Source organism: Giraffa tippelskirchi, chromosome 13 (assembly GCF_054371585.1).
Source record: "Giraffa tippelskirchi isolate mGirTip1 chromosome 13, T2T-mGirTip1v1.2.pri, whole genome shotgun sequence".
NCBI classification, from domain to species: domain Eukaryota; kingdom Metazoa; phylum Chordata; class Mammalia; order Artiodactyla; family Giraffidae; genus Giraffa; species Giraffa tippelskirchi.
The window spans coordinates 39,363,048-39,377,935 of NC_137287.1; the positions used below are offsets into that span (position 1 = coordinate 39,363,048).

General features: G+C 38.8%; 2 protein-coding genes across 4 annotated transcripts in view; one reads left to right on the forward strand and one right to left on the reverse strand.

The window, feature by feature from the left end:
• The window catches only part of LOC145530925 (ATP-binding cassette sub-family A member 17-like), a 96,047-nt gene extending 95,641 nt beyond the window's left edge, over positions 1 to 406 (reverse strand). The window contains 1 exon segment of the mRNA XM_081552272.1: positions 210 to 406. The gene's annotated coding sequence lies outside the window, so the exon portion shown is untranslated.
• The window catches only part of LOC145531813 (ferroxidase HEPHL1-like), a 54,980-nt gene that overhangs the window by 1,007 nt on the left and 39,085 nt on the right, over positions 1 to 14,888 (forward strand). The gene's annotated exons all lie outside the window — the stretch shown is intronic.

Below are 14,888 nucleotides of genomic sequence, written 5' to 3' on the forward strand. Positions count from 1 at the left end.
TTCCCCTCCCGGGCCGGGCACCCGGCCGCTCCCGCGAGCCCGCCGCGCCCCTGCCCTGCCGCCGGCCTCCGGCGCCGGCCCAGCAGGTGTATCTCCCCGCAATGCCAAGCTGCCCTGACTCAGGCTGCCCCTCGGCAAGGCGAGAGCTCTGGGCGTGTCCCCGTCCCCGCAGGCAGCTGCCCAAAGGCGCTCCCTTTGCAGAAACTTACCCTTCCCAGAACTAGAACCTCTGCGGAATCCATTGTGCATCAGTCCTTCCAGTGAATATTCAACGTTGATTTCTCTTAGGATTGACTGGTTTGATCTCTTTGCTGTCCAAGGGACTCTCAGATGTCTTCTCCAGCACCACTCTTTGAAAGCATCAATTCTTCAGTGCTCAGTCTTTTTTATGGTCCAACTCTCACATCTGTACATGACATAATATTTTGTTATAAATTTAACTCTGATAAAATGCTAAATAATATCATATTTTTCCATAGGAACATTGAGCAATGTAAAAGGATACACAGTAAACAGTAGTTACCTCTAGGAAAGAGATCAAGATTGGGGTATGCTTTAAAAAAAAAAAAAAGGGAGGGTACTAATTTCCTCTTGCTCTGAACTTGAACACAAACTAATATATTATAGACATATGGCAAATTAAACCTATCTGGAAAGTCCCCTCCACCGGCACAGCAGCAGAATGGTGGGGTTATCTACTCAAGAGCATCTCAGGGCAGATGCACTGCCTCCAGCCTATCTCATCAGCTGATACACTGAGTCCATGGAGAACCTCTTCATCCTTCATACTGAATATTCACCACGTTCTGAGCCTATTTGGAAGCTGTAATTTTCTCAAAGCATTTCCACTTCGTTTATCCCATCCTAACCGCCCAGCTTCTCTCAATCACAAAGATAGTAGTAATACTCTCTATTCTGGTTCATTGATCTCTGGGTCTGTTTTTATGCCAATATCATCCTGTTTGAATTAGTATAAAGGGAAAGGGAAAGGGAAGTCGCTCAGTCGTGTCCGACTCTTTGCGACCCCGTGGACTGTAGCCTACCAGGCTCCTCCGTCCATGGGATTCTCCAGGCAAGAATACTGGAGTGGTTTGCCATTTCCTTCTCCAGGGGATCTTCCCGACCCAGGGATCGAACCCAGGTCTCCCGCATTGGAGGCAGACGCTTTAACCTGAGCCACCAGGGAAGTCCATAGCTTTGTAATAAAATCAAGCAGCACGATGCCTCTAGCTTTGTTCTTTTTCAAGAGTGCTTTGGCTATTCAGGGTCTTTTGTGGTTCCATACAAATTTTTAGATTGTTTTTTCTATTTCTGTAAAAATGATATACCATTGAGACTGAAATAGGGATTGCACTGTGTCTATAGATTGCCGTGAATATTTTAACAATATTAATTCATCTAATCCATGGACACAAAAGATCTTTCCATTTATTTGTGCCTTAAATTTTTTTTATTAATATCATAGTTTTCAATCTATGGGGTTTTCACCTCTTTGGTTAAATTTATTCCTAGATATTTTATTCCTTTTGATGAAATTGTAAATGAGATTGTTTTCTTAACTTCTCTTTCAGATAATTCATTATTAATGTAAAGAAATGCAACAAATTTTTGTGTATTGATTTTATATCCCTCAAACTTACTGGAGTCTTTCACTTTTCTATATGTAATATGTCGTTTACAAATAGAAAGTTACTTCTTTGTTTCAGATTTGGATGATTTTTATTTCTTTTCCTTGCCTAATTGCTCTGGCTAGGACTTCCAATACCATGTTGAATAAAAGTGGCAACAGTGTGCATCCTTCTCTTGTTCCTGATCTTAGAGGATTAGTCTTCAGCTTTTGCCACTGAGTATAACTTTAGCTGTGGACTAGTCATATATGGTCTTTATTATGTTGAGGTGGGTTCCATTTATACTCTGTTAAGGGTTTTTATCCTAAGTGGATGTTGAATTTTGTCAGATGCTTTTTCTATGTCTATTGTAATAATCATATATTTTTATGCTTCATTTTATTATTGTGGCATACAACTTGAATAGATTTGTGGAAGCTGAACCATCCTTTCATACTTGGAATAAATCCCACTTAATCATGGTTATGAAACGTTTAATGTATTGCTGAATCTGGCTTGCTGATATTTTGTCAAGGATTTTTACATCTATGTTCATCAGGAACATTAGCATGTATGTTTTCTTTTTTTGTTACATCTATGTTCATCAGGAACATTAGCCTGTATGTTTTCTTTTTTTGTGTGGCATCCTTGTCTGGTTTGGGTATCAACACAATGCTGGCTTCATAAAACATGTTTGGAAGAGTTTCTCCGTCTTCTGGTTTTTGGAAGATTTTGAGAAGAATTGGTATTAATTCTTCTTTGAATGTTTGATGGAATTCACCAAAGCAGCCATCTGTTCCTGGACTTTTGTTAGTTGGAAGGTTTTTGATTACCGATTCCTACTTGCTGTTAATCAGTCTGTTCAGAGTCTATTCCATCATGATTCAGTCTTGGTAGGCTGTATGTTTCTAGGAACTTATGCACTTCTTATAGGTTATCCAACATGTTGGCATTTATTTGTTCATAGTAATCTCTTATGATCCTTTGTGTTTCTCCTCTTTCGTTTCTGATTTTATTTATTTGAGTTCTTTCTCTTTTTTCTTAGTGAGTCTAATTCAAGATTTTAGTGTCTATTTCATTTTGTTTTGCCCTTTCTACTCTAATCTTCTTTATTTCCTTTAGGGCTCAATTTGTTCTTTTTCTAGTTCTTGAGGTGTAAAGTTAGCTTGCTTACTTGAAAGTTTTCTTGTTTTCTGAGGTAGGCATTTATCAATATGAACTTCCCCCTTAGAATTCTTTTTGCTGTATTCTATAAATTTTTATATATTGCATGTCCATTTTCATTTGTTTCAAGCTTTTTTAAAAATTTCTCTTCAGAGTTCTTATTCAACCTATTGATTGTTCAGTAACATGCTGTTTAATTCCACGTGTTTGTAAATTTCCCAGTTTTCTTTATATAATTAATTTCTAGTTTCGTGGTCAGAAAAGATGCTTGATATGATTTCAGTCCTCTTAAGTGTATTAAGACTTATTTGAGGCCTAACATATGATCTGTCTTGAAAAATGTTCCATGTGCTCTTGAGAAGGATGAGTATCCTATTGTTTTTGGATGGAATGTTCTATAACTATCTGTTAAGTCCATTTGATCTAGCATGTTGTTTAACGCCAGTATTCCCTAATTGATTTTCTTTCTGGGCACCTACATTGATATAAGTAGGGTATTAAAGTACTTTACTATTATGTATTGCTGTCTGTTTTGCCCTTTATGTCTGTTAATAATTGCTTTATATATTTAAGTTCTCCTATGTTGGGTGCACAAATATTTTAAATGTTACATATTCTTGTTGAATTTACCCCTTTATAATTATGTACATCATTCTTGGTATCTTATTATAGCCTTTGTTTTAAAGTCAATTTCAAGTCTGATATAAGTGTAGCTACTCCAGCTTTCTTTTGGTTTCTATTTGCATGGAATAATTTTTTCCATCCACTCAGTGTCTGTCTATGTGTGTCCTTACAATTAAGGTGTGTCTCTTGTAGGTAATGTAATAGATAGGTCTTGGCTTGGTTGTTGTTCCTGTTTAATCTATTTAATCCCTCTGAATCTTTTGATTTGAGAATGTAGTCTATTTACATTTAGCTGTTGATAAGTATGTGCTTATTACCCTTTTGTTCATTGCTCTCCATTCTTGTGACTCCTCTCTGCTCCTTTCTTCTTTGCTCTCTTTCTTTGCTTTAGTCTCTGACTGGTATTATGTTTCATCACTTTCTTATTATTCTCATCACTAGGTTATAAATCTTGGAAAGCTTGGTCTGCTATTTCTGTGTGTTTTGTATCCCTTGTAGTGCCAGATACACAAAAGGCAGTTGGTATGTACTTGATAACACAGGAGACAGACACGGTGCATTTTGTTACTTCTCTGGAAAACAGCATCTTCTTTGTCAACTGAATCAGGATCAGTGCAGAATCGTCTGATATTTTCATCAAGGTACCAGCTTTGATTCTCATCCACAAGAGTGAACATTATAACAAACTCCCAGTCTACATCAGTCCTTGTTCCTGAAGAGCTGTGCAGGATACCTGTCAGGCACATTAAAAGAGTAGGAAAAAGTTCAACGTGGACTAAACCAAGATGAGCCTTTCTTTCTGTCAATAGTATCAGATAAATCTGAAGATTTTTTAAGGCCTATATGTACAAGAGTAACCCACAACATAAAAGCAGTGAAGGGCTTTGATGGAAATGACAGACCATAGAAAAGTCATGAAACAGAAATCCTAATCAGCACAGATATGGAAACCTGGCTATCCTGAAAGGAAATATACTTTACTGATAAAACATAGATACATAAAATCAATTAATAGAGTACAAAGGAGCAAAATGATTACGTGGGTGAAATAATAAAGCAAAGAATCCCTGGTTATTTGAGTACATTTTACACTTTCCTATGTGTGGTGTCAGTGTGTAGTTTTGCATATAGGTTTCAGAATGCTATGATGTTTTTAGGCAGAAGTCTGAGGTATTGTCCCTGCTATGGATCTTCTACGTTAGGAGAATTTCTTTAATCTTACAGAAAGTTTGGAAGAAGACACACTCTGTGTGACGCAAGGGAGGTGGGCAAGACAAGACCTGAAGACTATATACAATTTCAGCTCACCTGGGAAGAGGTTTCTAGGCACAGAGGGGGAGAAGACACCTCTTACCTTCTTTGCACACCAGCAGGGGGCCAATTAGCCCAGAGCGGATGTCCTTAGGGGCATCAATATGTGAGTGGTACACCCAAGTCAGGCAGTTTGCATCTGCTGGGGCAGGAGCATATTCTTCTCTCACTGGCCAGATGTAGGTATAGTTTTTGCCAGGAGGAACCATGTCATCATCCTTGTTCCTTCCAGATGTTCCATCTGGATATAGGGCTCCTTTCAAGAAAAATGAAACACTTAAAACACAGAGATCACACATTATAGTGGAAAGAGCTAGAGCTTGGAAATCAAACATATATCAGCTAAAATTTATTTGCTATGGGACTTGAGACTTGTTACTTAAATTCTCACTGCTTTGGTTTTATACCAATAAAGCTGGAATGTTTACATCTACCCCACAGAGATGTAAGAACTATGTGAGGCACTGTGTATTGTGTCCTGCACAGAGTCAGATACTTAACAAATTTTTAAGAAAAGATTAAGAAAAGGTATACAAGAATACCCAGAAGAACTACACCAAAAAGATCTTAACGACTTAGATAACCACAATGGTGTGGTCACCTAGAGCCAGACATCTTGGAATATGAAGTCAAGTGGGCCTCAGGAAGCATTACTGCAAATGAAGCTAGTGGAGGTTATGGAATTCTAACTGAGCTATTTCAAATCCTAAAAGATGATGCTGTTCATTCAAGTGCTGCACTCAATACACCAGCAAATTTGAAAACTCAGCCGTGGCCACAAGACTGAAAAAGACTGGTTAGAGCAATGCCAAAGAATATTCAAAGTAACAGACAATTGTGCTCATTTCACATGCTAGTAAGATTATGCTCAAAATCCTTCAAGCTAGGCTTCAGCAGTATGTGAGCTGAGAGCTTCCAGATGTACAAGCTGGGCTTAGAAAAGGCAGAGGAACCAGAGGTCAAATAGCCAACATAAATTAAATCATAGAGAAAGCAAGGGAATTCCAGAAAAACATCTACTTCTGCTTCATTGACTACATGAAAGCCTTTGACTTGACTGTGGGGACCACAACAAGCTGCAGAAAATGCTTCAAGAGATGAGAGTATCAAACCACCTCACCTGTCTCCTGAGAGACCTGTGGGCAGGTCAAGAAGCAACAGAACGTTACATGGAACAATGGAGTGATTCAAAATGGGGAAAGGAGTACATCAAGGCTGTATATTGTCACCTTGTGTATTTATGCAGAGAACATCATGTGAAAGGCTGGGCTGGAGGAGGCACAAGCTGGAATCAAGATTGCCAGGAGAAAGATCAACAACCTCAGATACACAGATGACACCACCCTAATGGCAGAAAGCGAAGAGGAACTAAAGAACCTCTAATAAAGGTGAAAGACACAAGTGAAAAACTTGGCTTAAAACTCAACTTTCAAAAACCTAAGGTCATGGCATTTGTGCTTGTCGCTTTAGGGCAAACAGATGGGGAAAAAATGGAAATAGTGGCAGTTTTTCTTTTCTTGGGCTCCAAAATCACTGCAGACGGTGACTGCAGCCATGAAATTAAAAGACACCTGCTCCTTGGAAGAAAAGCTATGACAAACCTGGACAGTGTGTTAAACAGCAGAGTCATCATTTTTCCTACAAAGGACCATCTAGTCAAAGCTGTATTTTTTTTTCAGTAGTCATGTACAGAGGTGAGAGTTGGACCATAAAGGTGGCTGAGCATTGAGGAATTGATGCTTTCAAACTGTGGTGCTGGAGAAGATTCTTGAGAGTCCCTTGGATAGTAAGGAGAGCAAACCAGTCAATCCTAAAGCAAATCAACCCTGAATATTCACTGGAAGGACTGATGCTAAAGTTGAAGCTCCAATACTTTGTCCACCTGATGTGACGCGCTCACTCATTGGAAAAGATCCTGACGCTGGGAAAGACTAAAGGCAAGAGGAGAAGGGGACGACAGAGGATGAGATGGTTTGATGGCATCACTGACTCAATGGACATGAGTTTGAGCAAGCTCCAGGAGACAGTGAAGGACAGGGAATCCTGGCCTGCTGCAATTCATGGGGTCACAAGAGTCAGACACTACTTAGTGACTGAACAACAACAACAGGTTAAATAGAAGTCAATTCCAAGTGTATTCAAGTCCTTAAGGTAAAAGGCAAAGCTGCAAAGCTTTAAGAAGGTAAAATGGAAGAATATCTTCATGATTTTAGAGTAGGAATCTTTTTAAAATAATTATAAAATGTACTAATTGTTCAAGAAAGCACTGATAAATTTTGACCACAATTACACCTAAAAGCTTTTGCACAACGAAGGAAACTTAAGCAAGGTGAAAAGACAGCCTTCAGAATGGGAGGAAATGATAGCAAACGAAGCAACGGACAAAGGATTCATCTCAAAAATATATAAGCAGCTCCTGCAGCTCAATACCAGAAAAATAAACGACCCAATCAAAAAGTGGGCCAAGGAACTAAACAGACATTTCTCTAAAGAAGACATACAGATGGCTAACAAACCCATGAAAAGATGCTCAACATCACTCATTATCAGAGAAATGCAAATCAAAACCACAATGAGGTACCATCTCACGCCGGTCAGAATGGCTGCTAGCCAAAAGTCTACGAACAATAAATGCTGGAGAGGGTGTGGAGAAAAGGGAACCCTCTTACACTGTTGGTGGGAATGCAAACTAGTACAGCCACTATGGAGAACAGTGTGGAGATTCCTTAAAAAACTGGAAACAGAACTGCCATATGACCCAGCAATCCCATTGCTGGGCATACACACCAAGGAAACCAGACTTGAAAGAGACACATGTACCCCAATGTTCATCGCAGCACTGTTTATAATAGCCAGGACATGGAAGCAACCTAGATGTCCATCAGCAGACGAACGGATAAGAAAGCCGTGGTAGATATACACAGTGGAATATTACTCAGCCATTAAAAAGAACACGTTTGAGTCAGTTCTAATGAGGTGGATGAAACTGGAGCTTATTATACAAAGTGAAGTAAGTCAGAAAGAAAAACACCAATACAGTATATTGCGCATATATATGGAATTTAGAAAGATGCTAATGATGACCCTATATGTGAGACAGCAAAAGAGACACATATATAAAGGACAGACTTTTGGACTCTGGGAGAAGGTGAGGCTGGGATGATTTGAGAGAACAGCAATGAAACATGTATATTATCATATGTGAAATAGATGACCAGTCCAAGTTCGATGCATGAAAGCAGGGCACTCAAAGCCGGAGCACTGGGGCAACTCTGAGGGATGGAATCTGGAGGGAGGTGGGAGGCGGGTTCAGGGTGGGGGACACATGTACACCCATGGCTGATTCATGTATCAGCCATGGCAAAAACTACCACAATACTGTAAAGTAATTAGCCTCCAATTATAATAAATAAATTAATTTTAAAAAGAAAACAAACAAAAAAAGAAAGTTAAGAGTTCTGTTCATTAAAAGATACCTCAAAAGAATGAAAAAGCAAGTCACATATTCACAACATACATAACTGATGAAAGGATTCGTATTCAAAATAAAGTACTTCTTCAACTAAGTGACAAAAAACCAGAAAATCCCATAGGAAAATAGTAAATGTATTGGTATGGGATCAGTATTTAGGAAAAAAAAACAAAACTGAATTTAATAAATTTCATTACAGGGAAACCCTAGATTAGAATGACAATGATACAGCACTACGGACCTACCAAATAGGCAAACATTTCTAAAGTTGGTATTATTCAGTGTTGTTGGGAATGTACAGCAACTGGAATTTTCATACACTGCTCTTAGGAATATAATTGGTACAACCACTTTGGAAAACCAGAGTTATCTACTAAATTTGGACGTACGTATGTATATTTTCACTCTTAGTTATGTTTCTTAGAGAAACATATGCAACTGGAGCAGAAAACATGTACAGGAATGTTCATAGCAGCATTTCTCAGGAGTCAAAATACAGCAGACCACTCAAATACCTATCAAAAATGTAACAGAAAAGTGAATGATAGTATATTCATATACAGCTAGGTTCAGAAAATACTTCCTGTGAAGGGTCTGAGTATAAATATTTTAGGCTTTGCAGGTTTCTGTCAAAATCTTAACTTTTTTCCCCAACTTCATATATATATAAAGCATTCTTAACTCATGGGCTGCATAAAAACATGTCCCGTGGACCACAGGTTGCCAAGCCCTGATGTAGAGGAAAACTGTATGCGTGCATTTTAAATCACTTCAGTTTGACTCTTTGAGACCCTATGAACTGTAGCCCGCCAGGCTCTCCTGTCCATGGGATTCTCTAGGCAAGAATACTGGAGTGCGTGGCCATGCCCTTCTCCAGGGGATCTTCCCAACCAAGGGATTGAACCCGAGTCTCTGATGTCTCCTGCACTGGCAGGCGAGTTCTTTACCACTAGCGCCACCTGGGAAGCACAAGATGAAAACCACACAGCGTTGAAAATGGTCTACAGATGGGAATGCCTATCCATTCCAGTGTTCTTCCCTGGAGAATGCCATGGACAGAGGAGCTTGGTGGGCTACAGCCAAAGAGTCGGACATGTCTGAGCAACTAACACACACACATAAATTTTGGAGCAGAAATCAGTGAAGGAGGAACGTTAAGCTGGCCAGTATGCTGGAATACAGTCTTTGTCAACGTTTCCTTGTTCAATTTTGAGGAACGTTAAGCTGGCCAGTATGCTGGAATATAGTCTTTGTCAACGTTTCCTTGTTCAATTTTATTGCCTTTTGAGGATAATCATTCTCTCCTTTTACAATTTCAAAACATTTCTTTTTCCTGGTTCTGATTTTTCACTGTGTCTATTTCTAGTCTTGGCATGGCAATTTCATCCTGCATGTGGTTTTTGCGCAACAGACCTTTTGCTTTTCTACCACTATCAGAAACCTAACTGAGACAAAGGAGACGTTTAGTTAGTACTCAATAAAATCACATTTCATCATTTCCTCTGAAATGAAAGACTAACCTGTATGTTTATGCAATGAAAAGACTGCACGAAGTGGGTCTCCAAATAGAAAAAGAAAGGTTCGTTACAAACCTCAGACCTTAGACAAGCAGAAATTCCCAAAGGTTCAAAAATTTAGTTGAAGACAATGAATCCATCAAAGGAAAAAGAAAGCCCAAGGGACTTTTCAAGAAGCTCAGAACTGGAAAGGCTTTTCTCTGAATTACAACAAACCCAGAAAGCTTAAAATAAAAGATTTATAGATCTGACTACACTTTAAAATTGCATCTGATGTGGTATATTTATATAATGGAAAACTACAGAGCCATAAAAAAGAATGAAATAATGCTATTTGCAGCAACAAAGATGGACCTAGACATGATCACACTAAGCGTAAGTCAGTCAGACAAAGACAAGTCATACTGCTTATATGTGGAATCTAAAATGAACTTATTTACAAAACAGAAAGACACCCACAGACATAGGAAACAAACTTACAGTCACCATATGGGAAAGGGGGTAGGGGAAGGGATAAATTAGGAGGTTGGGTTTAACATATACCATTACATATAGACAAGTGTATATAAAATAACCAGTAAGGATCTACTGTACAACATAAGGAACTACATTTAATATTCTACAAGAAGAATCTGAAAAGGAATATATGTGTGTGTGTGTGTGTGTGTGTGTGTGTGTGTGTGTGTGTGTGTGTGTGTATGTATGTGTGTTAGTCAGTCATGTCCAACTCTTTGCGACCCCATGGACTGTAGCCCACCAGGCTCCTCTGTCCATGGAATTCTCCAAGCAAGAATACTGGAGTGGACAGCCATTTCCTTCTCCAGGGGATCTTCCCGACCCAAGGATTGAACCCAGGTCTCCTGCATTGCAGGTGGATTCTTTACAGTCTGACCCAGCAGGGAAGCCCCATTTATATAATATACACACACATATACATATATACCTGAATCACTGTGCTGTACCCCTGAAACTAACACAATATTGTATATCAACTATCATTCCATAACACCACCACTCACTACCTTTAAAAACACTGCATCTGATACCTCCTATACAGCTATTTCAAGTAAGAGCCTTAGCTCTGTATATATTTAAATAGATGAAATTTCATACAAAAATTGTTTTCTTGAGAATATGCTACCTTTCTAACATTTTAATAGGCAATTGCAAGGCTTATACCTATTGACAACTGTACTGAGCACTTCCACCAACATCAGTTAACTCATTAGCTATAATGATTCTGGAAAGGAAGAAGTTAAAAACAAGTAAGTAAGCTGCAGGCTTTTCACCAGGTCTTCTGACTCTTATTAGTCCTCTTACATCAAACCACAGTTGCTTCTCTAGTACAAACATATCAATACAAAACAAGCCTCCTATTTCACTCATGGTACATACACTAATGGTAAATAAGGTAAAATTTTGAGAGCTCTTCTTAGAAAATTATGAGATTATTTGCTGCTGCAGTAACTTTCATTACCTCTTCATAATGTTTAAAATCGTAAGATGGGGGAAATACAATGAAAAACACAATAATTATCATTAAATATATATTATGGCATATCTATCACTGTTTTCAAAAGTTCCTTGTACTGAAACAGGACACTACAAAGAGCAAAGGTTCACTTTTCTCACAAGTACAAGAATGACTTCCAAAGTATGGTCTCTGAACTGCCTGTAGTTTTCCTCCTTACCTTCAGTGGAAGTATAAATTAACCTAATGATCAAGGAAGAGAAATCACTACCTAATACCAGAATAGCTACTGTTAGTAGCAAGAGTTCTTTTTTCCTTTTTTTTCCTGGGTGGGAGGGGGACTTTTATAAGTTTATTCTAAAGAAACAACTTTTTAAGTCGTGTCCGACTCTGTGCGACCCCATGGACTGCAGCCCACCAGGCTCCTCCGTCCCTGGGATTCTCCAGGCAAGAATACTGGAGTGGGTTGCCATTTCCTTCTCCCACGCATGCAAATGAAAAGTGAAAGTTGCTCAGTCGTGTCCGACTCCTAGCGACTCCATGGACTGCAGCCTACCAGGCTCCTTCCTCCATGGGATTTTCCAGGCACGAGTACTGGAGTGGGTTGCCATTTCCTTTTCCAATGCATGCATGCATGCTAAATAGCTTCAGTCGTGTCCGACTGTGTGCGACCCCATGGACTGCAGCCTACCAGGCTCCTTCCTCCATGGGATTCTCCAGGCAAGACTACTGGCGTGGGGTGCCATTTCGTGCTCCAGGGTTTTAAAGTGTACAAAAGTATTTTTACGACTGATGTCGCAGTTTTTACTAATTGAAAAACTGTAAATGATATGAAAAGGCCGTTGATAGGGTATTGGTTAAAGAAATGACAGTGGAGCCAAGAACGGATTCTGATTTAGACACTGAAGATGATGACGTGCATGGAGTGACCGACACGGTCGCTCCAGAGCAGAGGGACTTGGTCGGGTAGCGCAGTCATCGGTGGAGCACACATGGTCTTCCTTGCCTAAACCACAATCAGGGTCCCGGCTCTGTGAGACGGTCGCAAAAATTTTCAGATCAAGTCCTATGGAAAATATTAAAGGCCTCTCCTTGAATGAAGCCATGGTGTGTCCCTTCCTGACTGCTGTAGACAAAAAGATTCGAATTACAGATACTACTTTCCCGAGCTCTTCCCGAGAGCTTTTCGTCGTGGGAGATCTGCTGCAAGGACCTCGGGAATGGGACCCAGTCCGTGTTTGAGAGGGACATCGGGTGGGGGAGTGAATTCCTCTGCTCTGAGATGCCCCTCAAGAACTCTGCAGAATGAAGGACAATCAACTTCAAGAGTGTCTGGTTTCTACCAACTGCTGGAAAAAATCCACGGGGAGCATTCCTGCACCTCTCGAGGACGCCAGTTAACACCTGTCCTTGAGGACTCTACTGTGAGGGAGAACTCAGCTGGGAAAGCTGGAGCCAGCGCTGAGCTGTTCATGGAGCAGGTGGACTGGAGGGCTGACGGGTACAGAGGGAGGGGGTCCACGACCCTCAGCCACCTGCCCGATGGCAACGGGGAATTCTTAAGAGTAAAGCACGTCGCCATCCTCGGAAGCAGTTTCAGATGACTGACTTAAGTCATCAAGGTCATTCACGTAATTAATTTGTTCTTTGACCTACATATAAATAATACTGTTTCACAATGTCCTTAAAATATGTATAAAATATACCAAGTGTACAAAGGTGATAAATATCTTTGTCAAAGCAAAAGCAGAGGCTTCTTAAAAGAACAGGTTTTTATCAACAGGATAACTTTATCAACAGAGTTTCTAAATTATGTTTTCAAAGTAAATGTCTCTTCAACAAAGGAAGATTTTCTATTTTGCCACTTTTCCTTTTACAAAGTATTTTTTAGAGGGTAATATTTTTTAAAGTTAATTTTTTTTTTTTTTTTTTTACTATACCTTCTTTTTTTCATATGCTGTTTTCCTTGCAGGCCTAAAAAAAACAAATGATTCTTTTCAGGCTAAAATGTAATAACTCAAAAATATAAACAATACCTAAACATTTGTTTTTTACATAACATTTTTGCATTCGTAAGTAATTTCTATAAAAGGATGAAACAATAAAAAAGTAGCATTAAAGGGTAAAGAAAATATATCCATAATATTAATAAAACATTAAATCAGGACAAAGGAAAAGGAAAAACGTAACATTACTTGCATTATGTGATAGAAGCAGTATCTATCTACCAGGGTTTTTTGCAGTTGTCATTTTTAATAAGAACTAACATTTATGGCGATAAAACCTATCTCGGAAGTATTCCTTAAGTCCTTATAAGAAAGAAACCCAGTTTTGATAACCATGATATTAGCTTTTTGAGGGCTTATTATGCAACGGCTATGCATTATTACAAACATCTGACATGCTTTAAAGGCATTTTAATCCTCATGATCATTCTGGGAGATAGGTAATATATGAGATCCTTTACATAGGAAGAAATGGAGCAAAGAAAGGCTGAGGAACTTGCCCAAGCCTGCTCAGCAGTTCACCAACAGACCCAGAATTCAAACCCAGGCAATCCGGCCTGAACGCTGCTGTTCCAAAATATGCTGAGCAAGTGATATTGGAAAGTCTTCTTAAGTAATATGGTATCAAATGAATCTACATTATTATTCCATGTCTAGCTATAACTACAAATGATAATTCTGAATCTTAAAACATATCTCTAACAAAACAAAAAGACTTTAGATGTAGGCAATATTGGAAATCCACTTTCAATAAAGATTTGTTTTTTATAAAGAAATTCATCAATATGCATTCATTCAACCATTTTGCTGTTTCTTTATGCATCTGACATACACTTATTGAGCACATAATATGTGTTAACGACAGTCTCAGTACAGAAAGCATGGTTTTTGTCATTTAGATCTTTACCACCCAAAGTAATAAATTGTAAAAGATTGTTAATTTTTTCTATTGAAAATAAGCAAAATCCCCCAACAACCATGAAGTTAACACGATGTGATGTTTCAGAGTACCTTACAAAATCATAGCTACCCATGATGATACTATCAACTAGAATCATCAAGGAATGATTAAATCCTATTCAGTATAACCTAAGTATTTGTAAATTCATGACTATATACTTTTTTTAAATCGATGTAGGACAGAATTAACTTAAGTAGTCATCCACATATTTATTTACCTAAGAATATTACACTTCAGAGCCAATGAACAGCCCTTACCAAAACTACATATGAACAGAAGTATGTATGTACATAATAATTATGCACAATTAATTTATTGTAATAGTTTAAAGATAATGTCATACAATCAATAAGCTTTCTAACGTTGGAAATGCAAACAAGATGAAACCCAATAAACACTTCCTCTGCTGGCTCATTTCCAACAGCATACACACTACAAGCTCCCCTCTTAACATAAAACAAGAAACTCCTTTCAACTCCACACCCCTCTTCAGTTGCCATCCAGGTCTCCATTGCCTGTCCCAGTAAATATCCCCTACGGAGCTGTTTACGTGTATTCACAACAGTCCAGCTTCCAAGTGGACTATTTACTGAAACGACTTCCGGTCAAAGGCACGGGTCCTCCCCTTAACCTTTCTGCAGTGTTCGTCCAGTAGAGTTGAGGATTCTCTTCTCTTGGCCTATATACTATATTATGCTGCTCTATTTCCAGAAGAAGTATTCAGTGCTAGTATTTCTTCCCCTAGAAATAAAGAA